Below are 26,788 nucleotides of genomic sequence, written 5' to 3'. Positions count from 1 at the left end.
TGAATTAGAGGGAATCACTTTGCTAACTAATGTTTGATCTCACAGATTAAAATTGGTCCTTTCTGTGCCAAGTTCTTTGCCTTGAGGTTAAAAAGTAACCATCCATTATGCAGTCCACAGGGTCGCAGAGAGTCAGACATGACTGAGCAGCTGAAGATTATGCCCTTGATGTGTGTATTCAGGATTTGCATGGCTGTGCTTATAGAGGCCTTTTTATCTACTCAGATCACCCAGTCTGATTTACTGCCTTGTAAGCATCCTTGGTGGAGAAGGCAATGGCAAGCCACTCCAGTATTCTTGCCTAGAAAATCCCATGGACGGAGGAGCCTGGTAGACTGCAGTCCATGGGGTTGCTCCGAGTCAGACATGACTGAGCGACTTCACTTTCACTTTTCACTTTCACACATTGGAGGAGGAAATGGCAACCCACTCCAGTGTTCTTGCCTGGAGAATCCCAGGGACAGGGGAGCCTGGTGGGCTGCCGTCTATGGGGTCACACAGAGTCGGACACAACTGAAGTGACTTAGCAGCAGCAGCAGCAGCAAGCATCCTTGGAGAAGACTCTTGAGAGTCCCTTGTACTGCAAGGAGATCCAACCAGTCCATTCTAAAGGAGATCAATCCTGGGTGTTCATTGGAAGGACTGATGCTAAAGCTGAAACTGCAATACTTTGGCCACCTCATGTGACAAGTTGACTCACTGGAAAAGACTCTGATGCTGGGAAAGGTTGGGGGCGGGAGGAGAAGGGGACAACAGAGAATGAGATGGCTGGATGGCATCACCGACTCTGTGGACATGAGTTTGAGTGAACTCCGGGAGTTGGTGATGGACAGGGAGGCCTGGCGTGCTGTGATTCATGGGGTTGGGGAGAGTCGGACACGACTGAGCAACTGAACTGAACTGAACTGAAGCATCCTCAAGGTGAGAATGTACTTGCTTAACTTGTGTATGATGCTGAGAACTGCTGAGGCATTGCTTATGATCAGAGGGCCCAAGGGGAACAAGAACAAAGGAGCTGAGAGCTGGCCTGATGGTAGAAGCACTCAGGTCACAGTGAGGCTCTGTAGTGCTGAAGTTACCAGCTGCCCCAGTGTCCCTCCTCAGGGTTCTGGATTCATCTAATGTGCTGAGAGAAGCAGCAGACAGACTGTCTTAGTAGAGGCAGGCTACATGGACATTACATGTGTCAACTTTCTCTTCTTTGGTTGCACTGGGTCTTCATTGCTGCCTGTGGGCTTTCTCTAGCTGTGGAGCTCTCAGCACATGGGCTTCAGCAGTTGTGGCACATGGGCTTGGTTGCCCTGCAGCATGTGGGATCTTAGTTCTCTGACCAGGGATCAAACCTGCAACCCTGCATTGTAAGGTGGATTCTCAGCCACTGGACCATCAGGGAAGTCCCTATGTGTGTCAATTTGATTGTGCAGCACTTGAGAAGTCAAAGATAAACACACAATCTTGTAAGCAGTTGAAAGACAGGTCTGGAAAGATTTGACAGAATGTCTGAGCTGTGGAGTGTGGAAGGCTGGAAGAGAAGCACAGCCCAACAGAGAGGAGCAGGCAACTATTCTGCTAATCCTGTGAGCCTCCACCATGCCCTGAGAAATCATTTCATTGCAACAAGTGTATGGTCACCCACACAAAATTAAGAGCCAAAACAAAACAGAAGTTATGGCATACAGATAACCCAGTGTGTCACAAATGTGGGGGAGCATCTTGCTAAATAACTGACATTTCCAAGTGTGCTATGAGTGTGTGGGATCCATGGGCCTGGGCTGGGGTCATTTCGTCCATCTCCCTTGAAAATGGATTCACTCTATTTTCTTAAAAGTCAACCCAGAAAGTCAGTTTTATTTTTCATAATGTACCAGTTCCAAACTCTACAGTTCTTGAAACTCATTTAAATTAATCATTCAAGGAGGTTTTATTTCCTAGCTGTCTCTTTCATCTATGACAGTATAGAAGCTTGAAATCTGCCTCTGATAAGCAGCATCATTTAGAGAGTTAGAATGAAGAATAAAAATTGGGGAAGCACTAAAATCTATTCCTCTCTCCATTCCTCATTTACTGGGGGAATTCTGGCAAGTGAGTTAAATTCCTAGCTCCTGAATTTCTTCCCCCAAGGTCCACAGGCAGTCACTAGCAGAACCGTGTGCACACAGCCTCCTGAGGATGGAGATGTCTTTCCATAACTCCATGCTGATGAATAATAAAGAGGATGAATAGCTTAAAATTATATGTAATGTTGCAAACTGTCAGAATGCAGGTCTTCTTACTAAAGTTCTAGGAATCTATGTCTGAATGAAGCAGTTTTTCATTTGTTTTTTAATGGTCACAATGGTCTCCACCAAGAACAGAAAATCTCATTAGCACCCTTTCTTTCTGCACACACCTGCTCCACATAGCCTAGAGGCAAAGGGGGGCTTAATTTGTTCTGTGTCAGGAGAAGGGAGGTATTCAGAAAATTAAACCTTGGATCAATTTGAAGCAGACACAGTCGGAAGAGATCTCATCATGAAGTTCTATTTATAAAGTTCCTGTATTCACACAACTCTCCCAACTTACCAGAACTCAAGCCAGCTTGTAAACCTTATGTGTTTCTTCCTCCCAATCTTCCATCTATCCCTCTGCCCTATGTATTAGCTAGAAATATTTTTAGCTGCAAGTAATAAAGTGCAAGTATTAGTAGCTTAAATATCATGAGGATATATATTTTTGTTTACTGAGTGAAACAACTCAGGATTGCTTGTTATCTCAAAAATGATGTTAAAGACATGGATTATTTACTTATTTATGCGTTCTTCTGCTTCACCAACCTTAGAGTGTGGGTCTGTCCCTCTTGTCTGTCATCAAATGCTTGTAAGAAGGCTGGTGTGACTCCAGCACCACATTTTTACATCATTTTATTTTTAAATTAAAAAAATTTTTTTTCACTGAAGTATAGTTGATTTATAGTGCTGTGTTAGTTTCAGGTGTATAGCAAAGTGATCCAGTTATACATACATATATATATATTCATATATATGGATATATACAATATATTCATATATATATATCAATATATACTATATGTTGTTTAGTCGCCAAGTCATGTCTGACTCTTTTGCAACCCCATGGACTATAGCTTGCCAAGTTCCTCTGTTCATGGGATTTCCCAGGCAAAAATACTGGAATGGATTGTCATTTCCTTCTCCAGGGTATCTTCCCAACCCAGGGATTGAGTCTCCTGCATTGACAGGCAGATTCTTTACCACTGAGCCACCAGGAAAGCCCATACATATATATGAAAACATATAATAAATGTATTCATATATATATGAGTAAAGATATACAACAAAGTGATTTAGTTATACCTACAAATATATTTGTATATATATACACACACACATATACTTTTTCAGATTCTTTTCCCTTATAAGTTACTACAGAGCATTGAATATAGTTCCCTGCATTGTACAGTAGGGCCTTGCTTGTTGGTTATCACTTTTTTATGTGTGTATATATTAATCCCAAATTCCTTATGTCATTTTTAATGCTGGGAAGCAGAAAGAGAAGGGACAGATTCAAAAAAGTGTAGCTTGATCCTGACTCATGACACAAAGAAGGCAAAGGAGAAGACTAGTTCATCCCAGTATATATATATATATATGGCTTAAGTTAGGAAAAATGAAAAACAAATAACCATAAATAATATTGAGAACTTTGGGCCAGGCCTTGTGCTTTACATTTGTCATCTTAATTCTCATGGCAGTACTATGAGATGGGTACTATTAAAAGTACAGTTCTATAGCAATAAAAATTTGATGCAGCAATATTTAAAGGGATTTTTACACACACAAAGGCTTTTGAATGACACTGTATCCTGCCATTTCATACCAAATGTTCTCATTTTTGTACTGAATATGGACATGTGTGACTCAGCTTGCATCAAGGAAGGAATTGTGGGCTCAGCTGCGAAGAGTGTTGTCAGCAGACAGCCTTCAGGTGGAGTCCCTGCAGCAGAGAACTGTTTCTCCTGAGGCCACCCCTCCCTGGAGTGGCCCGCATCCTGTGACTGAGGGTGGGGACCATGCAGAACAGAGATTCTGACCCAACAGGGACAACTCTGAGGGACCAGGGAAGCTAGACTTCTCCCTGCCCTCCTCCCTTCTAATTCTTCTTTCCCACAAGTCTTGATACTAAGGGCTCCCTAAAAAAGCAACTTGAAGTCAACTCCGTCACAGAGTCTGCCTCCCATAAAAATCACACTGGACCTTTCTGACTTACTTCATTCTGTGTGACAGAGTGAAGTTTAGTATCGCTTATATACGGATTCTAGAAAAATGGTACAGATGAACTTGTTTGCAAAGCAGAAATAGAGACAAATATAGAGAACAAACTTATAGACACCAAAGGGGAAAGGTTGGAAGTGGGGAGTGGGATGGATTAGGAGATTGGGATTGACATATATATGCTATGATGTATAAGTGAGAGAGAGTGAAGTTGCTCAGTCATGTCTGACTCTTTGCAACCCCATGGACTGAAGCGTACCATGCTCCTCTGTCCATGGAATTTTCCAGGGAAGAGTACTGGAGTGGGTTTCCATTTCCTTCTCCAGAGGATCTTCCTGACCCAGGGATCGAACCCGGGTCTCCCACATTGTAGGCAGACGCTTTACCGCCTGAGCCACCAGGGAAGTCCTATGATGTATAAAATAGATAACTAATGAGAACCTACTTTATAGCACAGGGATTCTATTCAATGCTCTGTGGTGACCTAAATGGGCAGGAAATCAAAAAAAGAGGGGGTATATATATATATATATATACACACACACACACATATAACTGATTCACTTTGTTGTACAGCAGAAACTACACAACATTATAAAATGGCTATGTGCTTAGTCGCTCAGTCATGACCCCATGGACTGTAGCCCACCAGGCTCTTCTGTCCATGGGGATTCTCCAGGCAAGAATACTGGAGTGGGTTGCCATGCCCTCCTCCAGGGAAAACAACTCTACTCCAATAAAAATTAATTGAAAAGAATCAAACTGGGACCATTTTTAACACATTTCCACCCCTTGTTTACATACTGGATTTCTTCCATATCCAAAGTAGAGTGTTCCTAGGAAACTTTTTGTAAATCACCATGGTGTGAAGTGAAGAAGCAATTGCCCAGGGACACAATCCAGCTAAGGGGTGCACAAAAGAAATTGAAATTAAAGTGTAGATGCTCACAGACACCTGCTTCCCATGTGGTTCAACGGTAAAGAGCCAGCCATCAATGCATAAAATGGGGTTTGATCCCTGCATCAGAAAGATCCCCTGAAGGAGGAAATAGCAACTCACTGTAGTATTCTTACCTGGAAGATCCCATGGACAGAGGAGCCTGGCAGGCTACAGTCCATGGATGTGCAGAGTCAGACACAACTGAGCAGGCACACTTGCTCAGAGACACAGTTAAAGCTAAGGCAACCTGGTACTGAGATGCTGACCGTAGTACCAAGGAAAGAGCTTGGTGGTGCTACTGTCTCTGCTCAGGGTACACATGGCCTCTAACAGCTCACTGCAAACAAATGCTGAACATTCTTTTTGTTTTTCACCTTTTTTTTTCGTAAAAACAAGAATCCTTTTAGGATTTCTTTCCACTAGAGAAAGCAGGTGCTAATGTGAGCCTTTCATAAAAATGAAGTGGTATAAAAGTGAACTTTCAAAAAGAGTGGAGGGTAACTAACTATATTGGGTTTTTATTTTACATTATTGCAGATGTACCAGAGCACTATTTTATTCTGTTTTTTAAACTTAATATACTATCATGAACAGTTCCTCATATTACTATTTAGCCATCATAATTACCTATTTAAAATGTAAAACTAATATAACTGTATCACAGAACATTTGAAAAAGAGTTACCAGTAATTCCACTATCAAACTGTTGATCTTTGTGTATTTTTTAATTCAAATTTACTTTTTATTTAAATTAATTATCTTATTTTTTTACTTAATTTTTTTTAACTTTTTCTTCTTTTTTTACTTTTTTGGCCCCACTATGTGGCTTGTGGAATCCTAGCTTCCTGACCATAGATCAAACCCATGCCCCCTGCATATAAATAGTTTTCATAAAGGTTATAATCACAGTGTGTAAAGTGTCCTATTCACATTTTACAATTTTTATTTATTTTTATGCTCTCCCTTGGGCCAGAAAGTGTTAAAGGCAGGTTATAAAGTTACATAAGCCTACTAAAAATGTATGCTAGGCATCAGCCAGGGCCCCCTTCAGAGAGTCAAACATGACAAATGAGAATTCAGAGCCATTCTATGGTTTTGAGAATTTCTTACAAGTCATATATTCATCATTTTTTCATCAGCTGTCTGTCTGCTTCAGGGAGGCAAAGTGCCTGCGTAAATCCTGTCATGTCAACCGGATGACAAGTAAAGCACCTTCACCAGTTTGCCACACACACACACCAACCCCACAAAATGAACAAAACCAAAATCTACTTTCACCAGGCGTTTTATAACTTTGATCCTTCCCTAAAGTTTAGGGTGCAAAGCCTCTGTCATCTCGCTGGCATCCCCATCCTTCCTTCTCTGAGTAACAAACTCTTCCCCTCACCTCACCCACAGCAGTCCACCCCGTTTCAGGCCCTTCCTAACCAAAAGCAACTGATTCTGATTCAGATCATTTCCTCAACAAAGGCAGGTCTGACTCTTCAAGGATGTCTCTGTTTTTTTGCAGCTAAGAAAAGTGTTTTTGGACTTCTAACATTGCAATACAAAGGTTTGGAAACAGGTCAGAGAGACAGAAGCTGATGCCAAGAGAGAGGTTAGCATGGGAAGTGGAAGTCAGTGAAGTTCCCATATTTGGGAAGTTGCTGGGGAGGGTGGAGGAAGAGAAGAAGTCCAGCAAAACAACAAAGAAGTATCTGAAGAATGTAGCAGCTGATGGGGCCTGAAGACCAGAAGTGACAAGTCTGGGACCAGCATGAGAAGTCTGGGCCTGGGGGAAAGTGGCCCCACCTTGAGATGAAATGAGGGCCTTGGGAAGGTAGGTCATTTGGGAAGGAAGGGGATGCATGCACCTTCACAGGGGAGGTATTTGTAAATGGACTTGGAGAGTGGATAAACTGGAAACTGGGGCCATTCCTGGGTCTGTCCTGGCTCCTGCTGCCTGTCAACATTTGGGAAGAACTATGAATTGACTATCAAATCAATCCATAGATAAGAGAGAGTTGTAGTGAGGGTAGAGTTGAATAAAAAAAAAAGTATTGTTTTGGTATGGATAAGGTGATGGGGTGGTGTAGGGAGATGGGTTGAGTGGAGCAAGGGAGAAGACTGTACCTATGAATTCTGTGTTCACAGAATTAGGGTTCACAGTTAGGGTTTTTTCTTTTTGTTACTTTGTCTGAGTGTTGGAGTTATTTTGTAAAAGGGAAAGGAATCCTTCTGGGGATGGAAAATGATTTTTTTGCCTCTTGCTGCACTCACCTGTTACCATGGTGACTGATTTCATCAGCCAGGAAGGGTGACTTACTACAGAGACACCCTATATTGGACTGTTGTGATTTCGAAGGGAAATATTTACAGCTGTCAGTATAGCTGTTCCAGTTGAGACTGTGACTTCATGGCACATTCAGCTATATTTCTAAAGTGTGATTCCAAGTAACATCACTGTTTTTGATAGGCTATCAGGAGCAAATCACAGCAGGGTGTATATTAACCCCTACGTTGGTTGGGGTTAGTTTATCTTTTTCTTTCAGTTCTGTCAGTGGTAAAATTAGTTGCTCTACTTGGGGTTTTGAACCCAACCAAAAGATGCAAATAATTGTGAGACATATGTGGCTGGGTCCTGGGGAAAGCTATTGTCCTCACTCCATGACTTTCTGGGAGCAGAAGTCAGAGTCCTCATTTTCCAATGAAGTGCCCCTCCCTTGAGCATTGGTGAGAAATGAACATTTTAAAGGAGGCTGCTTGGGCAGCTGGTTTATATTACAGAGCTCGGTCCATTTTACCTCTTCCCTATGGTGGAATCCTTCACTTACCAGAATTCTTCTTCCTTAGAAAACAAGGGGGTACTTATAAATAAGAAATCTTTTTTTCCTTCTGCTTGTGTTTAAAACTATACACATTATTGTAGGTTTGTGCATACTTTTGGTTTGAAACCTGGTTTCTTGGCTTTTGAAGTTGAGTACCTCTTCATATTCCATCAGTAACAAAATCTGGATATACTGTCCTGAGCCAAAAGCGTAGAAAGTAAGAGTCTGAGTCTTTCAGACTCCTAGTATAAGGTTGTACTTGTATGCATGTTTGTCGTGTCTGAGTCTTTGAGACCCCAAGGACTATAGCCAGACTCTGTCCTTGGAATGTCTCAGGCAAGAATATTGGAGTGGATTGCCATTTCCTATTCCAGGGGCTCTTCCTAACCTAGGGATCGAACCCGCATGTCTTGCATCCTCTGTATTGGCAGGAGTATTCTTTACCTCTGAGCTACCTGAGAAGCCAGTGTAAGATTGCCTCCAACTTAATTAGCAAAGTGTTGTTCTCATTCTAATTGAGTGCTTGAATATAACTTTCAAAAAATGATTGCTTCACTTTCTACAGTGATGTTTTCCATCTTGAAAAATAATTTTGTTAATTAAGTTCATCTTTTTTTTTTTTCTAACACCAAAAGCAGTTTGTATTGGGGTATAGCTGATTAACAATACTGTGATAGTTTCAGGTGAACAGTGAGGGATGCAGCCATACATATACATGTATCCATTCTCCCCCAAGCACCCCTCCCATTCAGGCTGACACATAACGTTGAGCAGAGTTCCATGTGCTATACAATAGGTTTTTGTTGGTTATCCATTTTAAATATAGCAGTGTGTACATGACCTTCCCATAGTCTGTAACTGTGCCTTCCCACTGACAACCATGATTTCATTTTCTAAGTCTGTGAGTCTCTTTCTGTTTTGTAAGTAAATTCATTTGTATCATTTTTTTATAGATTCTATATATAAGGGGTTAAGTTGATCTTGATGAAATATTTGTGTGTAAAGGGGAATTTGAAGTAAATATTGAGGATTTTTACATATTCCTAGCCCAGTTCAGAAACCAGCACTACTCTACTCTCAAACACAGTTTATCAGAGAATTAAAAACAGAATCTTCTAACAGACACTCATTGAAACCTTTTAACCTTTTCCTAAACTTTAACTTCACCTAAAACAGAGGGTCTCTTATTCATTCTTTATTCATCTATAGATTTGTTGAGATATTATTGTGAACTTGGAACATTTTGAACACACATTGTGGATATTGTTGATATTGTACTTAAATTTGCTTCTGGAAGAGGTATATTTTGTTTTATTTGTATGGCAAAGTAGACTTTAGATTCAAAACCTAAGATTCTTTTGATTAATTTTTTATAAGTACCACTATTTTATTTTTTGAAAAGAGTAATGACTAACTCAAGACTAAGAAAATTTTAAATATTTGCCATAATAGGGCTTCCCTGGTGGCTCAGATGGTAAAGAATCTACCTGCAATGCAGGAGACTTGCATTCAATCCCTGAGTCAGGAAGATCCCCTGGAGAAGGGAATGCCTACCCACTTCAGTATTCTTCCCTGGAGAATTTCATGGACAGAGGAGCCTGGCAAGCTACTGCCCATGGTGTTGCAAAGAGCTGGACACAACTCAGCAATTAACACTCTTAATAGGAAATTTCCCCTTGAGTTCCTCATCAAAATATCATTAACACCTAGAGCGTCTTTCATTTCAGCCATCTGAATAAAAGCACATTAAGAGCTTTTGTTTTAATTTCCCTTCTAAATGCAGGTATGGGAAAGACACTAGTGTTTTTAGAAATATACTATGATATCACAGATGAAGACACAGTTTCTCTTTCCAGGGAATTTACACTAATGTGGGGGAGATAGATAAGTACGTAAATATTACATAGCAGTATAGTAAGGGTAATGAGAGAGGTATGCAGAATATTCAAGGGTGACTAACTGGCCTAAAAAAGTTGGAGGAAATCAGGAAGTTTTCTCAGGGGAGTTGACGCTGATATTGATATTTAAGGACCAAGATGAGTTTGCCTATCAGGGTAAAGTTGAGGGAGGGCACAGGTGCTCCAGACTGAGAAAACTACAATAAGGCAAGGAAAATACTGGTAAACAGATGGAACTATGATTTAGGAAAAGAAAAAAGGGCACAACTTGTTGAGAATTTATTAAATGCCAGGTACTATGTGCAACCCATTTCTAATTTGAAACACTTTAAGGTATGTTGTTATTATTATTTCTTTTTTAAAAATTATTATTTCTTTTTTATGAGGGGAGGAAACAGAGGTTTAATGAGGTTGAGTACTTGCCCGAGGTCCCAGTGATGGAATGGGACATCCAGACCAACTCAGCCGAACTTACAGGAGTTTGTTTCCACTTCTTTTGAGTAGAGTCTGTATATAATTGGACTGATAGAAGGCATAGGCTTCTGTTTGATTCAATTTCCTCATAAATGATATGATCATATATTATAATTATGAATAATTTACTCAGTTCAGTTCAGTCACTCAGTCGTGTCCGACTCTTTGCAACCCTATGAATCACAGCACGCCAGGCCTCCCTGTCCATCACCAACTCCCGGAGTTCACTCAAAATCACGTCCATAGAGTCGGTGATACCATTCAGCCATCTCATTCTCTGTCATCCCCTTCTCCTCCCGCCCCCAGTCCTTCCCAGCATCAGAGTCTTTTCCAGTATGATAAATAAAATGATTTCATAGGGACCCAGGTGTTTCAACAAGACTTTGGATATAAAATATGAGCCTGAGATGGAATTTCCATTTGTTTCCATTTGTTTTGATTGAAACATTTTGATAAATTAAAATGTATTTTCTGACATGTAAGAGACCCATTTCTAAAACAAAGTCCTCTTAAAGAGGTCCTATTTCTGTTTACTGTGTCATGGGAGATGTGGAGAGGTGGGTGTTGGTAGCGTCAGGTAGAAGCTTTTGTGGGCTTCTCTTCTTTTTCTCCTTAAGGAAAAGAACTAAAATGCTGAAATAAATTAGTGGAACATTAAGTTTGGAAGTTTTAAATACAACAGTCTCAGAAAATACACACCTAAAGGATCATTTTATTCATGTATGAAGAAAACCGGTACCATTTCACTTTCAGAGCACTTTGATATTCCCCATTGTACAAATGCATTGGTGGCAAACCCACTGTGTTTCTTTTGAAATGAATATATCCCGGTGTACTCAAGAGTCTGTTTAGTACATCCTACAGATTGCCTTGGAATTTGTCCCTGAAGTTGTAAACATAAGAGAGCAGACTAGTAATCATTCTATCAAAGTGTTTGAAATGTATAAGCACAGAATAGTGCCTAAATTTTCTTATTCCCAATTACATGTTTTATACCTCACCCTCCGTATAGTAAGCATGATTTAAGACCAGGGACTGTGCTAACTATGGGCCACTATACTGATTTCTAAGGATAAAAATATAACATCTGGTATCTGCCAATTTTAACAGGACACCAAACTTCTATTCCACTAATCACCATGTAGTTTAGTGAACAATAAAACAGAGATATGGGCATTCAGCTGGAGAAGACATAGGAAGACCAGGTGAATTATGCCATAATTAGGGAGGGCTTTAAACGGTTTCACAAAGGCATTACTTCTTCAGTCTCAAGAATGAGTAGGGTCCCTTTAGGAAGATAAGTAGAAAAATATTCCAAAAAGTGAGATCAGCATCAGCAAAGGCATGGAGGCATGAAAACGCACAAGAAGTTTTAAAAACAGGAAGTTAAAACCAGGCCAGAGACGAGAGTGTATCATGTAGAGAGAGAACAGCAGGTGTCTAGCAGTGGGCCCAGTTTAAAAGGTATCCTGGTGTGGATTATGAAGGGCTTTGCTCCCTGTTGTAAAGTAATTGAACAAAAAGCCAGTGCAGGGTGTTTAAGCAAGTGAATTGAGAGCTCAGTATCTCAAGGCTGGTCGGCTTCAGTCTGTATATGCTTTTGATAACCTAGTCCTGTTTTCACAGTCTGATTTAGATATTCAAGCTCAACCATTCATGTCTTCAGGAAAGATGGCAAATGGTCTACAACTATCTTTACACAGAAGTTCTGCTCTGTCACCTCCCAGTTTTCCCTTTTCTAGGCTGAATCAGACTCACTCCTCATGGAGCTTATTCTCAAGTCTTTAGATAACTGCCTTTATAGGGTTCCACTGAACTTCTGCCAAGTTCTTTTATTCCTCCAGGCTTCATCATTAAAAACTCATTTATTTATTTTTGACTAGGCAATGCATTTAAATAATTCAAACATAAATCCCCAAATAGTATTATATCTTTCCCATCCTATCCTCCATCTGCCCATTGTCCTCTCCCAAAGATAACCTCTGTTGTTAGTTTCCTATTTGCCTTCCCAGGATTTTTAGCATATAAAAGCCTGTGGAAAAATATGTGATTTTTCCTTTATTTAAAAACAAAGGTTAGATTTCTCTTCATAAAGTTCTGCACTTTAATTTGGTCACTTAATTTCTGTGAAGAAGGCTGATCGCCGAAGAATTGATGCTTTTGAACTGTGGTGCTGGAGAAGACTCTTGAGAGTTTTTTGGACTGCAAGGAGATCCAACCAGTCCATTCTAAAGGAGATCAATCCTGGGTGTTCATTGGAAGGACTGATGCTAAAGCTGAAACTGCAATACTTTGGCCACCTCATGCGAAGAGTTGACTCACTAGAAAAGACTCTGATGCTGGGAAAGGATTGGGGGCGGGAGGAGAAGGGGACAACAGAGAATGAGATGGCTGGATGGCATCACTGACTCTGTGGACATGAGTTTGAGTGAACTCCGGGAGTTGGTGATGGATAGGGAGGCCTGGCATGCTGTGATTCATGGGGTCGCAAAGAGTCTGACACGACTGAACGACTGAACTGAACTGAACTGAATGTCTTGAAACTATTTCTAAAGTAGTTCACAAAGTTTTTCTTCATTCTTTTTAAGATGCACAATAATCCATTGAATGACTATACTATAATTTTTAAACTTCCCTGGTGGCTCAGATGGTAAAGTGTCTGCCTACCATGTGGGAGACCTGGGTTTAATTCCTGGGTCGAGAAGATCTCCTGGAGAAGGAAATGGCAACCCACTTCAGTACTCTTGCCTGGAAAATCCCATGGACAGAGGAGGTTGGTAGGCTACAGTCCATGGGGTCACAAAGAGTAGGACACGACTGAGTGACTTCACTTCATTTCCCACTGATGGACAGCTAGGTTGTATGCATGTGTTTGCTATTTAAATTTCACACGTGTCAATATATGTAGAGGATAAGTTTTTTGAAGTGCAATTTCTATGTGAAGTGAAATATATATATATATGTAATCGTAATTTTGGTGTGTTAGTGTGTGCTAAATTGCTTCAGTTGTGCCTGACTCTTTGCGAGCCTATGGACCGTAGCCCACCAGGCTCCTCTGTTTATGGGATTCTTCAGGCAAGAATACTGGAGTGGAATGAATAAAACTCATAAGATTTTAGAAGGTGGAAAGAAAGCAGAAATCATGTTCTCTTCCAGCAGTGGAGGCAGATGAGTGGCCATCAGCTGCTCTGAGTCTTTGCAGGAACTTCCTGATTCCCCTTCCGGCCATCCTTCTCAGGACTACAGGGCTACTGGGAAATTGACTGAAGTTACTGGGTGTTTGGCAGTAAAAATCAGCTGAAAAATCTACAGTTCAGTAAAGGATCATGTTAATAGCTCAGTCATGTCCAACTCTTTGCAACCCCATGGACTGTAGCCCTCCAGGCTCCACTATCCTTGGGATTCTCCAGGTAAGAATACTGGAGTGGGTTGCCATTCCCTTCTCCAGAGAATCTTCCCGACCTAGGAATTGAGTTCAGATCTCCTGCATTGTAGGCGGATTCTTTACCACCTGGGCTACCAGGGAAGCCCAAAAGAGCATAGTATAACACTAAACATTAATAAATGTATATATATTCACACACACATATATTTCTCTGTATACCCATATATACAGTTAATATAACAACTTAATGGAATAAGTCTATTAACAATAGTGATGAATAAGGTAAAATATCAAGAGATAAGTGTATCAATAATTAACCAAAGACCTATGTGAAGTAAATGACAAGATATTTATGAAGGACAAAATGGACTTGGACAAATGGAAAGACATTCATTTTCTTGGATGGCAAAACTCACTATCATAAAGAATTTATTGAGATTTTATTTGTATACCTGTCTGGTCAGTTTTAGTTGACCGTACTATGGGTGCTTGAAAAGGAGATGTATTTTCTATTTTCTAGGTATTGCATTTTTATTAATTCTCTCTTAATTATGTTATTTCAGTTCAGTTCAGTTCAGTCGCTCAGTCGTGTCCGACTCTTTGTGACCCCATGAATCACAGCATGTCAGGCCTCCCTGTCCATCACCAATTCCCAGAGTTCACTCAAACTCATGTCCATCGAGTCGGTGATGCCATCCAGCCATCTCATTCTCTGTTGCCCCCTTCTCCTCCTGCCCCCAATCCCTCCCAGCATCAGAGTCTTTTCCAGTGAGTCAACTCTTTGCATGAGGTGGCCAAAGTATTGGAGCTTCAGCTTTAGCATCAGTTCTTCCAATGAACACCCAGGATTGATCTCCTTTAGAATGGACTGGTTGGATCTCCTTGCAGTCCAAGGGACTCTCAAGAGTCTTCTCCAGCACCACAGTTCAAAAGCATCAATTCTTTGGCGCTCAGCTTTCTTCACAGTCCAACTCTCATATCCATACATGACCATGGGAAAAACCATAGCCTTGACTAGATGGACCTTTGTTGGCAAAGTAATGTCTCTGCTTTTTAATATACTATCTAGGTTGGTCATAACTTTCCTTCCAAGGAGTAAACGTCTTTTAATTTCATGGCTGCAGTCAGCATCCACAGTGATTTTGGAGCCCAAAAAAACAAAGTCTGACACTGTTTCCACTGTTTTCCCATCTATTTTCCATGAAGTGATGGGACCAGATGCCATGATCTTAGTTTTCTGAATGTTGAGTTTCAAGCCAACCTTTTCACTCTCCTCTTTCACTTTCATCAAGAGGCTTTTTAGTTCCTCTCCACTTTCTGCCATAAAGGTGGTGTCATCTGCATATCTAAGGTTATTGATATTTCTCCCGGCAATCTTGATTCCAGCTTGTGCTTCTTCCAGCCCAGCGTTCCTCATGATGTACTCTGCATAGAAGTTAAATAAGCAGGGTGACAATATACAACCTTGATGTACTCCTTTTCCTATTTGGAACCAGTCTGTTGTTCCATGTATAGTTCTGACTGTTGCTTCCTGACCTGCATACAGGTTTCTCAAGAGGCAGGTCAGGTGGTCTGGGATTCCCATCTCTGTCAGAATGTTCCACAGTTTATTGTGATCCACACAGTCAAGGGCTTGGTATGGTCAATGAAGCAGAAATAGATGTTTTTCTGGAACTCTCTTGCTTTCTCCATGATCCAGCGGATGTTGGCAATTTGATCTGTGGTGCCTCTGCCTTTTCTAAAATCTGCTTGAACATCTGGAAGTTCACGGTTCACATATTGCTGAAGCCTGGCTTGGAGAATTTTGAGCATGACTTTACTAGCATGTGAGATGAATTTATATTATTTAGGTATTCTATATCCTTATTCAGTTTTTGCCAATTTATTTCTGAGAGATAAACTCCTATTAGAAATACATTTTTGCCAATCTTTCTGGTATTTCCTGTAGTTTCTGAATTATGAAAATTTTTGCTACGTTATTTTATGCTCAAGTAAATATTTACAGCTGTTACAGAGTCACAATTAATTACAAGGAGTTAGGATTTTAAAATGATTTCTCATTGTTTCATTTAATGTTCCTTTTCTGCTGCTACTGCTGCTGCTAAGTCACTTCAGTCATGTCCGACTCTGTGTGACCCCATAGACGGCAGCCCACCAGGCTCCCCTGTCCCTGGGATTCTCCAGGCAAGAACACTGGAGTGGGTTGACATTTCCTTTTCTGGTACTACATCTATTGCTGCTGCTGCTGCTGCTAAGTCACTTCAGTCATGTCCGACTCTGTGTGACCCCATAGACGGAAGCCCACCAGGCTCCCCCATCCCTGGGATTCTCCAGGCAAGAACACTGGAGTGGGTTGACATTTCCTTTTCTGGTACTACATCTATTACGATTTTATAATTGGGATCCCTGCTTTGTTTTGGTTTCTGAATACCTGGTATAACTTTCCCTTATTTTAAACCTTTCTGACTTACTTTGTTTTAAGTGAATCTTTTACACACAGCTTGGAGTTGTGTTTTGCTCTTTAGTTTTGCCTACAATTCTTTTTCTTTTAATAGATATGTTCATTCCATTTATATTTATTGATTTAAAAGACATGTAGTCTCAATTCTGTTATATTTTTATATATGTCATTTTATAGTTTCTAAAAAAGTATTAAAAACAACCAAAAAAAAAGTATTTCAGTCTGTGATCTTTATATTCTGGATGATTTATCTGATATTTAGGAAGTTTAGTGGTTTTGTTTTGTGATTACTTGTGTAATTGTACATATGTATTACCCTTAGCCCTTTATTTCTTTAGAGACAATATCTATTTTTCCTTACTATGAGCAATAACGTTCTGTGCTGTGCTGTGCTAAGTATCTTCAGTTGTATCCAACTCTTTGCGACCCCATGGACTGTAGCCCACCAGGCTCCTCTATCCAAGGGATTCTCTAGGAAAGAATACAGGAGTGGGTTGCCCTTTCCTTCTAAAACAAGCTTATTTTCATGTTTTCCACTCAACTCCTTCCCCTACATCTCCTAATTTTGGTAAAAAATCATTTTAAAAATTTATCTTTATACCTTTGTGTATGCTTGTATTTGTATTCATTTTATGCCCTTAAATGACTCAGATATATTACAGATCGTTTTTCTTCCCACCTTTTTTGCCCATCTTCCCATTTCACTCTATAATAGTTAAATCACATTTATACCGCTAGGCTTATACTAATTTTTATACAATTTCTCTATATTGCAGAGGTTGTATCGTGTTTACCATTTTGTTTCTGTCCCTCTCATTCTCATACTATTTAAGTCGTTTTTCTCTCTTTGGTAATTTCAACTATCTGTTGGATTTCCTTTGCCTGTTTCTTTATCATTTTCTTTCTAATTCTTTTCAACTTTCAAAGAGTTGTTTTTTTTATTACAGTGTTGATTTGATTTGTGTTTCCTCCAATTTTGCCTTATTTCTATGGTTTTTCTTTTCCAGTTCTTTGCTGGTTTCCACCAGCTCTTGTTTCATCTCCTCCCATTGTTTGCCATCTCCTTCCTGAGTACTAACATTTCTGTCTTCTATTTTGGTTATTCACTGAAATGCCTGGGGAAAAGACTATGCTACCTGGACACTTACTATGAAACAAATTATCTTCACAGGGCAGGGGGTGCTTTTATATAAATATCTCATAGTTTATGTACCCTGTTATATAAATGGAGATTTATGTAAATCCCCAGGTTAGATATGCATGCTGAAATATTTAGGAGGTTATGAACTAATGTCTGTAATTTACTTTCAAATGCATAAAAATAAGATAAATTGACAGGTAGATAGAAGGTTGCGCCAATGGATAGTTATATGAGAGAGCAAATGTTAATGATATTATCTAGGTGATGTTGAACATAAAATTCTTTTTACTTTGCTGTTTGCTTGATATTTTTCAGGGTGAAATGTTGGGGAAATTGTGGAAGTCAAAGCAATTACTGTGTAGTTATTGATTTCATGGCATTTATAATGTTCCCAAATTAAGGGCTTTTTACCTTTAATTCCAACAGATAAAAATGGAGGAGTCAGTCACAAACACTTGATGATTACTATCTACTTTCCCTTTTTATCAACGCTGCCTAATTGGTGTGTTTGGTTCAAAGGTTGGGTTGTCTTAACTTGAAATTCATTGCAAGGTGCTTTTGGCCAAGATCCCTTCAAAGATGAGAAAAACATCAGCCAATGGAGCTGATTTCAGGGGAACTGCTGGTAGGCTGCAGTCCGTGGGGTCAGTAGGGGTCGGACACGACTGAGCGATTTCACTTTCACTTTTCACTTTCACACATTGGAGAAGGAAATGGCAACCCACTCCAGTGTTCTTGCCTGGAGAATCCCAGGGATGGGGGAGCCTGGTGCGCTTCCGTCTATGGGGTCACACAGAGTCGGACACGACTGAAGTGACTTAGCAGCAGCAGCAGCAGCTGCTACAGCAATTTTATTAATATTCTGAAATCAGGAAAACTACTTTCCAAACATTCTTGTTCTGGAATCCCACTGGAAGTTGTCCAAGTTTGGTGGACCAGATAGGAAACTTCCAGTTTGGGTCTCCTCCTTAATCATCCAATATCTGAGTTGTGTAAAGTCCCAACACCCTAAATTTTGGTCTCACATTATATGTGATAAGTTTGAATTCTGTAAGTCAAGTTCAAATAGGATGTTTCCAGCAACTTCCCAAGTACAGCAGCTCAAGTGGTTTATTTTAATGAGGCCAAAGGGCAGTTACCTGATGGGTGTCTTTTAAAAGCCACTATACAAAACATATATAAAACCTAACTTGCTGACATGCAAATCTCATGGGTGAAGCCAAAGGCTTACATTTTTAGGGTGAATAGGTCCATAAAATGGTTTACACAAAATGATTTCTTGAAATTTAGTCATTTTGGTTAAAATTATAAAAATTTATTTCTGGCTACGGTGAGTTGAATTGTGTCGCCCTAGAAAGGTACGTTGAAGTCCTAAGCTCTGGACCTGTCCTTGTGAACTTATTTGGAAATAGAATCTTTGCACATGTAATTAAGATATAAGTTAAGATGAAATCATACTGGGGTAGAGTGGATCCCTTATTCAGTATGACTAGCATCCTTATAAGAACAGAAAGCAGAGACACAGACACACATGTGATGATGGAGGCAGATGCTTGAGTGATAAATCTGCAAACCAAGGAACGCCAAGATTACTAGCAACCACCAGAGGCTAGGCGAGATTTCCAGAAGGAACCAACCTTGCTGGCCCCTTGATTTTGGACTTTGAGCTTTCAGAACTGTAAGAGAATGAATTTCTGTTGTTTTAAGCCACCAAGTTTATGAGATTTTGCTCTGGAAGCCCTAAGAAGCTAATATACTAACCAAAACTGTGGAGTCCTGTAGACATAACTTCCAAGGTCAACATGATAAGTAATCTCTTCCTGTTTTCTACAATCTCACTACTTATTTCTTTACTTCTTAGAGTCATGCCAGGTCATCAATGATGCTTTCAACTTCAATTAGAAAAGACCATAAAATAAAAATACAGACATAGATTCACCAATAGAAACAGGAACTAAATGTGTGAGTCATATTGAGGTGGTGATTCCAGCAAGACATTCTAGGTCAGATATTGATTTTGATTAGAGAAGGATGCTTATAACTCCCTTGGTAGAATTTGAACTCTCCCTGCCAACAGGCTTTCTTTCTCCTAATGAAAGAAGCAGTGGGGAAATAATTTTATTTTTTCTTAACTTTATTTCTTAAAGATTTTTTTTTAATGTGGACCATTTTTAAAGTCTTTATTGAATTTATTACAATATTGTTTCTGTTTTATTTTTTTGGCCACAAGACATGTGGAATCTTAGCTCACTGACCAGTGATCAAACTTGCACCCTTGGAAGGCGAAGTATTAACTGTTGGACCACCAGGGAAGTCCCTTGGGGAAACAATTTTTTGAAAAGTCAAGCACAATTTAAGTCAGCTTCTGGCTTCTTTTTTAAATAAGATTTTTTCCTCCTTTGTTCTGAGTTTCCTCTCTAAATTCATATTTTCTCAGCCTTATACTTAGAAAGGAAATGCAAATACATATACAATTTTGGTATCATTTTTCTCTTTAAAACAAAAAGAATGAGATTTATAAAAATCATTTAGAACTGTGGGCAGAATTTCCTTCCTCTGTTGTGGTTTTCATGGTAAATTCCTTAAAACTTGGCAAAAGATGAAAGTAAAAGAATAAAACTTCCATTGCAATTTTCCTTTTCCTTTATTCTTTTGGAGAGACACAAATCTGGGCACCTGTATTTCTGGACATAAGGAAATGAGGCAGTGGGCTTTGAACCTCCCCAGACTTTAAGGTCACTTGTTGTTCATTGAGTTAAACACAGTTACTAATTGGCTAGAAGAAAATACTTTGAATTACTTGTGCATTGCATGGTGTATGACTTGGGGCCAATAAGTTCATCCTGGTAAGGAAAGGAGCCAGAAATTGCCTGATGAAGAGCTTCAAACACTGTTTTCTCAAGCTTTTATTGTTGCTATAAAAATGCCTTTCCTCTACTGCCTGCTGACCTGCCCTGGGAATCTCAGCTTCCTGCTATCTTTGTAGCTCCCTCAAAGGAGGTACTAGCACTTTAAATCATAGCATCAAAAATCATGATTGAATGTTTTTTCCTTTTTTTGTGTCCTAGGGGCTTCACTGTTCTAAAGAGACGCATGGGTAATGCTCTAGCTGGTAAAAATAAGCATGAGCTCATAACTGCACTTTTCTGCTGGGATATCAAAATGTCAGTGTTATGACTGAAGGGAAATTTTATGGAACCATTATATTGGGAGGGTCTGTAAGCCAAGTAGTCTTCTGAATCCCACACTCTAAACTAGTCACAAGCTATTTAACTCCATGGTTTTAGGTTTTCCCCCTCAAAGCTTTATATCCAGTGGGGTTGGAAAGGAAGTATTGATTGGGCATCTTTTCCTTACCTGTATTTCTTTCTATTTGGTATGAATTAAAGCCCTCATGTGTTCACTAGAATTTAGGGTTTTTTTGTTTTTAAGCATCTGCTCTTCAGGTCTCACTTCTCAAATAGAAATGACCTAAAAACAATTTCTGAGCCCCTAATTGCTTTTTCTTTCAAGGTTCCATGGTCTCTTAACATATGTGTTTACCAACACATTGCCTATATGTACTCTGAATCCCAGACCAGTTATAAAACAACAATAATTTAACTAGGTGTCATTATGGATAACTGAGTTTTGCTGGGAGTAGGGGAAAGTTGGCCTCCTTAGAAAGTAAATTTGCCAACTTTATCAGCATGAAGCTTGGGTTTTGTTTTGTTTTGTTTCTTGGTGGTTCTTTCTTGTTGTTTGTACATTTCATTGCCCTTTCATGCTGGGTTTGACCAGCCTTACTTTGCTCTCCTGAGGGGTCATCTCAGAACTTTGTTCTTGGCACACGACTCTGGCTATGGCTCTGCAGTTACTGCAAGGCATCACTCAGATCTCTCTTCCCACCTTCTTTTCCAAACTCCTGTTACTGTCCCACGCTGCCCTGGAACTTGTTTAACCAAATTTTGAAAGCCTTCCAGGGCCACTGAACACAGAGGCCCCAAAAGCTTTTCCTTATTCAGAGTTACAGAGTCGTCAGTCTTCAGTGAGCTAAGGGCTTCTTTCCACACTGTTTAGGGCATTGAGATCCTCCATAGTAAGACATCCTTCAGTTAGAGGTGCCCTATCACACGGGTTGGCACATTCATCATTGACTGTACATACTTGGACACACTGCAGTAAATTTCTCTTCACTGAATGAAGTCTTCAAGAAGGTATTGGGGCTTTGTCTAGTAGTATAAACATGAAATGCTAACAGTACCCAAGGGTTAAGTCTTCAGCCTTGACCATTTTCCTTGGAGCCAAGGTACTCTTCTGAGAGGAAATAATGGAGCTTAAGGGGAAGAGAAAGATGTTTGCTTGATGAGATGGTCCCCATCCAAACACTAGCCACTTGCAGCCGGATGAAGCCGAGAACAGAGACCACAACTCTGGTGGAAAGAAGCTTATCTGTCTCTTCCGAGTTCTGCTTATCTAGTTTGTTTCATTCCTCTTAGGAAGGGTCTATGTTCTCCAGGAACACAGATAGAAATTTATGAACACTACAGGAAGAAGTAATCGTCCATTCTAAGAAAATATAATATTCATGTATTAAGTACACAGTCTCCTGTGTACTTAAATACACAGTCTTGTAGTCCAAAATGGGTCTTAGTGCCAGTCGCTACTACTCATTCTTCAGAGTTATCTTGGTTGCAAGACAGCCTGGATTCATGTGTGTGTCCATGTGGTTCTTGAATCACTTTCCTGAATTCGTTTCTGCCTTTTCCTCAGAAAGCCTCTGTCCTTAAAAAAAGTTTTTTCTTAATATGTTCCAATAGCAGAGTTGATGCTCTAAATCATCATCAGTTGACTTCTAAGGGAGAGTATGCTCCCCCACTCAGTCTGCTCTGACTAGGACTGACTTTCTTTCTCTAGACCCTTTGGTAAACAGAATCCATCCACAATGATACCCTCACCAGTGCACCCCCACCATGGCATTGCCTGTGTAACCACTGGATCTCTCCCCCTACCCAGCAATGTCAACTCCATAGATAACCATTAAATTACTTAGTACCCATTATCATGTATCTTCCAGAAGTTCTAAAATGAAGAACTGCCAGATTCAAGAAGCAACTCCTGAGATTATGACTGCCAAATCAGGGAATCTCAGCATTTGACAAAATCAAACCTAGAAGGATGATTCAGAATGTTTGTCATTTGAACTTCACCTGGAATTCTTTCTGCAGCCTTCTCTGAAACCTGTGTGTTCTGTGAAGCAGGGGCAGAATTTATCTTGTTCACTAACATATCCTCAAAACCTTGTATAGAGCCAGGAATAGAAAAGTAGCTAATAACTTTCATTTTGATTTGTCTAGTGTCTAGCTCTGGTACTCAACAAAAGTGAGATGAATTTCTGTCTTTTGGTATGTCTGTGTGTGTGTGCATGCCTGTTCAGTCATGTCTGATTCTTTGTGACCCCATGGACTGTAGCCTGCCAGGCTCCTCTGTCCATGGGATGCTTCAGGCAAGAATACTAGAGTGGGTTGCCATACCCTCCTCCAGTGGATCTTCCCAACCCAGGTCTCCCACATTGCAGGCAGATTCTTTACCATCTGAGCCACCAGGGAAGCCCAAGAATACTGGAGTGGGTAGCCTATCCCTCGGAGAAGGCAATGGCAAGCCACTCCAGTACTCTTGCCTAGAAAATCCCATGGATGGAGGAGCCTGGTAGGCTGCAGTCCGTGGGATCGTTAAGGGTCGGACACGACTGAGCGACTTCACTTTCACTTTTCACTTTCACACATTGGAGAAGGAAATGGCAACCCACTCCAGTGTTCTTGCCTGGAGAATCCCAGGGACGGGGGAGCCTGGTGGGCTTCCGTCTAAGGGGTCTCACAGAGTCGGACACGACTGAAGTGACTCAGCAGCAGCAGCAGCAGCCTATCCCTTCTCCAGGGGATCTTCCTGACCCAGGAATTGAACCAGCATCTCCTACATTGTAGGCAGATTATGTACCAGCTGAGCTACCAGGGAAGCCCTTATAAAGTCTGGATAACAGTAAATGATACCTAAATGTTAAATATAAACAAGCAGTTGTCTTTGAGAGAAAGAAGACAAGGATGTTTCCATGTATCTTAGAGTTCAAGGTCTCCTATCCTGTTGCAAATATTCTGTATTTCATTAGAAAATACAAAAATCCAGGGTATCTACTTGGGATATAAGGAAGATGAGTTATTGATTTAAACCTAGCATCTGGTATAGAGCTAAACCTCTACTGCCCAAAGAGACATCTGAAATGGAGCCCACAGTTGATTGCTGTTTGATGATTCAGTGTTCACTCTGCTTCCAAAATCTGGGGAAATATCCATTAGAGTTTGGCAAAAAACTCTTGCTCTCTAATCAGCAGCACAAGCCCTGAGTTTTCCTCAGAAGCTGGAGGGAAGGACTGGTTTTCAAACAATGTAATTGCCAATCAGACAAGACAGAACTTGCTCCTTTTGTTTGATTTTTGAGTTAAATGATTTCACCTGGTCCTGGGAGGGAACTGACAGCTCAGTGTGTCATCCATCCTCTACAGATAACTGTTTCTGGTGACTAAAGGAACTATCAGTTCAGTTCAGTCGCTCAGTTGTGTCCAACTCTTTGCGACCCCATGAATCACAGTACGCCAGTCCTCCCTGTCCATCACCAACTCCCGGAGTTCACTCAAACTCATGTCCATCGAGTCGGTGATGCCATCCAGCCATCTCATTCTCTGTGGCCCCTTTCTCCTCCTGCCCCCAATCCCTCCCAGCATCAGAGTCTTTTCCAGTGAGTCAATTGAAATAATTGGGAGTCCAAGGACAAAGGTAGACTCTATAGACTCAAGTGGTGGGGCGATAAGAGGCAGAGCTGGAGGTGGGATGAAGGGATGTGTGCCCAGGGACCCTCTGATCTACGTGCTAGCTGGAAAATACCCGAGTTCCCACTTGGCATGGTTGTCTTGCTTGACTGACTGCTTTCATTCAAACATTCCATCCATCTGGCTAGATCTGACACTGTTTGATATCACTGTCCTGCTTGATGTTATGAGTTTAGCTGAATTCAGATTCAAAGAGTCGTTTATAATGAAAGCCTTTTATCTCAAATTTGAGGGCAATCTGTCTGATGGGAATGACATCTCCACCTGGGTTCCTAAATTCCATCCATTTCTCCTTTTGATGCTCATCTAGATTATCTTGGCAGACAAAGTGTCAAGTCTTTACATCTGGCATATCTCAAAGGTGATTCAAAATGGGCACCTGCCTTTGGTTTATGGACCCTCCCAAGAGGCATGAAGCTCACCTTGCAGACTGATGCCTGATACATGAAGCTTAAACAAACTCCTTTTGCCCTTTACAAGCCTCCTGACTGATCACAAGATGGGACTGTCTAATCAGATTCACATGAATCAGAGATCTTACCCAGGGGCTTCCCAGGTGGAGCTAGTGGTAAAGAACCTGCCTGCCAATGCAGGAGACATAAGAGGTGTGGATTTGATCCATGGGTCACGAAGATCCCCTGGAGAAGTAAATGGCAACCCGCTCTAGTATTCTTGCCTGGAGAATTCCCATGGACAGAGGAGTGTGGCAGGCTACAGTCCATGGGGTCATAGAGTCGGGCACAACTAAAGTCACTCAGTATACATACACATACCCAGGGTCAAGCATTCCTGATAATTTCAAGGAGATAACAGATCAAGAAGCACAGGGTAATCAGGGACCAGCCTAGGGCTATCAACACAGGTCTTCAGGATGTTTTGTGAAGTCCTGGACTCACTGTAGCTCAGGGGAATTCTGGACATGTCTGAGGGATATGTCAGATCTGATCATGTACAGAAGAGGCCCATTTTAGTCTTGAAAGCTCTCCTTTTCATACTCAGTTGGTAACAGAGCTTACATGCCTGTGACAGGGAACTCTGCCCCAGAACTTTACAAAGCCAGGCTTGATCACCTGGTACCCATGGATAAACCTTTCCTTAGAGAAGGACTCTTCTACGAGCAATTTAGTTACTTTGCTTGGCAGGAGAGCTGTCATTAGCATCTTTACAGGGAGATTAGACCCAGCTACCTTCTTTGCTTTCTGCAGGCATCTCTGTCCTCTTAATGAGAAGAGTGAGTTGCAGACCTGCTGTTTAATCATATCCCCTAGAGATAAAGTAGAAAGCCTTGGAAAGTGCCTTTCCCTTGGAAAGCCTGAGGGAGCACTTTTCTGGGGAATCCATGCTAAGAGTAGATGTCACAGAGTCCATTCTTTTCAGCAAAGAGCCACGGGACAAGATCTCCCAAAACAGCAGATATTAAAAAACAAGCAAACTTCTAATTCTTTTCTATTTGAGTTAGGAACACTTCTGCCTGGGGACTTTTTCCCCCTAATTATGTTCTGCATGTATGCCAGAGTTTACATCACATCTTGTATAAAGGAAGCAACCCAGCTCCAGAAAATATTGTTGGGCATGGTGGAAAACCACAGCATGAACACAAACTAGGGCGAGCAGCTTTATCACCCCCTGGGAGACATTCTAGTTTCACAGAAAGTCTATTGGAAGTAAAACCCACTCAGATCTTGGGGTAAAAGTTTTTGTAAATTTTTTTTTATTGAAGTATAGTTGATTTACAATGTTGTGTTAGTTTCTGGTGTACAGTAAAGTGGTTCAGATGTATATATACATGCACACACATATATACATGGTGGAAAAGATATAGATTATAACAAACCGCTGAGTATTTCCCTGTGCTATACAGTAGGTCCTTGTTGATTTTCTATTTTATGTATAGTTATGTGTATATTTTAATCCCAAACTCCTAATTTATCCCTTCCTCACTCCAATGTTCCCCTTTGGTAACCACAAGTTTGTTTTCTATATCTGTGAGTCTATTTCTGCTTTGTAATAAGTTCATTTGTACCATTTTTTTTATATCCCACATATAAGTGATATCATATGATATTTGTCTTTGTCTAATTTGCTTCACTGAAGCAAAGTTATGACCAACCTAGATAGTATATTAAAAAGCAGAGACATTAATTACTTTGCCAACCAAGGTCCGTCTAGTCAAGGCTATGGTTTTTCCCGTGGTCATGTATGGATGTGAGAGTTGGACTATGAAGAAGGCTGATCGCTGAAGAATTGATGTTTTTGAACTGTGGTGCTGGAGAAGACTCTTGAGAGTCCCTTGGACTGTAAGGAGATCCAACCAGTCCATTCTAAAGGAGATCAGTCCTGGGTGTTCATTGGAGGGACTGATGCTGAAGTTGAAACTGCAATACTTTGGCCACATGCGACGAGTTGACTCACTGGAAAAGACTCTGATGCTGGGAAAGGTTGGGGGCGGGAGGAGAAGGGGACAACAGAGAATGAGATGGCTGGATGGCATCACTGACTCTGTGGACATGAGTTCGGGTGAACTCCGGGAGCTGGTGATGGACAGGGAGGCT

The 26,788-nt window shown here is 40.6% G+C and overlaps 1 protein-coding gene across 1 annotated transcript in view; it reads left to right on the top strand.

Annotated features, from left to right (window-relative positions):
- Nucleotides 1-6,913: 6,913 nt before the first annotated feature.
- Nucleotides 6,914-26,788, top strand: part of MRAP2 (melanocortin 2 receptor accessory protein 2) — a 91,767-nt gene continuing 71,892 nt past the window's right edge. The window contains exon 1 of the mRNA XM_055433904.2: nt 6,914-7,031. The gene's annotated coding sequence lies outside the window, so the exon portion shown is untranslated. The remainder of the gene's footprint in view (nt 7,032-26,788) is intronic.

This window comes from Moschus berezovskii, chromosome 10 (assembly GCF_049115385.1).
Source record: "Moschus berezovskii isolate FMDL1 chromosome 10, NW_MosBer_1.0, whole genome shotgun sequence".
Classification (NCBI taxonomy): domain Eukaryota; kingdom Metazoa; phylum Chordata; class Mammalia; order Artiodactyla; family Moschidae; genus Moschus; species Moschus berezovskii.
Note: the sequence above shows the minus strand (reverse complement) of the source record. Positions and strands in the feature narration are given on the sequence as shown.